Genomic DNA, 2,077 nt, shown 5'->3' with positions numbered 1-2,077 from the left:
TTACAATGAGGTATCACCCCACACCAGTCACAATGGCCATCGTCAAAAAATATACAAACAGGGCTTCCCTGGTGGCACAGTGGTTGAGAGTCTGCCTGCCGATGCAGGGGACACGGGTTCATGCCCTAGTCCAGGAGGATCCCACATGCCACGGAGCAGCTCGGCCCGTGAGCCATGGCCGCTGGGCCTGCGCGTCCGGAGCCTGTGCTCGCAATGGGAGAGGCCGCAACAGTGAGAGGCCCGCGTACCGCAAAAAAAAAAAAAATCTACAAACAATAAATGCTGGAGTGGGTGTGGAGAAAAGGGAACCCTCTTGCACTGTTGGTGGGAATGTGAATTGATACACCCTCTATGGAGAACAGTATGGAGGTTTCTTAAAAAACTAAAAATAGAACTACCATATGACCCAGCAATCCCACTACTGGGCGTATACCCTGGGAAAACCGTAATTTAAAGAGTCATGTACCACAATGTTCATTGCAGCTCTATTTACAATAGCCAGGACGTGCAAGCAACCTAAATGTCTATCGACAGATGAATGGATAAAAAGGATTTGGCACATATATACGATGGAATAATACTCAGCCATAAGAAGAAATGAAATTGAGTTATTTGTAGTGAGGTGGATGGGCCTAGAGTCTGTCATACAGAGTGAAGTAAGTCAGAGAAAAACAAAAAGTGTATGGTAACAAATATATATGGAATCTAAAAAGTAACACATATATATATGGAATCTAGGGGCAGGACAGGAATAAAGACTCAGATGTAGACAATGGACTTTAGGACATGGGGAGGGGAAAGGGTAAGCTGGGACAAAGTAAGAGAGTGGTATTGGCATATATACACTACCAAATGTAAAATAGATAGCTAGTGGGAAGCAGCTGCATAGCACAGGGAGATCAGCTCGGTTCTTTGTGACCACCTAGAGGGGTGGGGTAGGGAGGGTGGGAGGGAGAAGCAAGAGGCAGGTGATATGGGGATATATGTATACATATAGCTGGTTCACTTTGTTATACAGGAGCAACTAACACAACAATGTAAAGCAATTATACTCCAACAAAGATGTTTAAAAAAAGGGAAAATTGGATCAGTATTCTGATTATGAATTTATAAATGACTGTAAAAGTTCAAATAATACAGGAGAATATATAAAGAATTTATTAAAAACCACATAAAAGTTACATAGAGCTAATGTCTATTAACTATTTTATATTATGAAGAGTTTAATAGAGGAGAGGCAGGGGTATATTATGGTCTCGGGACTCGGCACCAAATGATCAGATGTTAGCTATGGGTTATTTTCAGATTGTGGCTTTGGTTTTATATTATGAGCTTGTATTATCAAATATATTAAGTAATTAAATAAATAGAAGTGTGCCATTAATAAACAAGGTATAAGCAAGTGGAAAGAACCAAGGATTGTGATTAATAGGATATCCGAGAGAGAATAATCATACTTTATTATTTCAGTTTATATTTCAATGATTACTGTTTTTTTGGTATAAAGAAAATTAAATTTATTCAATAATGTGTTCACCTCTGTTTTATCATCCATTTTTAAAAAATTTATTCATGTATTTTTGGCTGAATTGGGTCTTCGTTGCTGCGCGCGGGCTTTCTCTAGCTGCGGCGAGTGGGGGCTACTTTTCATTTCAGTGCACGGGCTTCTCATTGCAGTGGCTTCTCTTGTTGTGGAGCACGGGCTCTAGGCACGCGGGCTTCAGTAGTTGTGGCACTCAGGCTCAGTAGTTGTGGCTCGCAGGCTCTAGAGCTCAGGCTCAGTAGTTGTGGCCCACGGGCTTAGTTGCTCAGTGGTATGTGGGATCTTCCCAGACCAGGGCTCAAACCCATGTCCCCTGTGTTGGCAGGAGGATTCCCAACCCCTGCGCCACCAGGGAAGCCCTATTATCCATTTTTATATACTTGTCTATTATTTGATTCTGTAAATTACCCTCACCCAACTCCTAAAATCAGGGATGACATAAACATAAATGAAATGATAGTACATTTGAGAGAGAGCTGGTAGATTCAGATTCAGAGATCTTTCTATAGAAACAATTTCTCACCAACTGTGCTT

Source organism: Physeter macrocephalus, chromosome 8 (assembly GCF_002837175.3).
Source record: "Physeter macrocephalus isolate SW-GA chromosome 8, ASM283717v5, whole genome shotgun sequence".
Taxonomy (NCBI): domain Eukaryota; kingdom Metazoa; phylum Chordata; class Mammalia; order Artiodactyla; family Physeteridae; genus Physeter; species Physeter macrocephalus.
Note: the sequence above shows the minus strand (reverse complement) of the source record.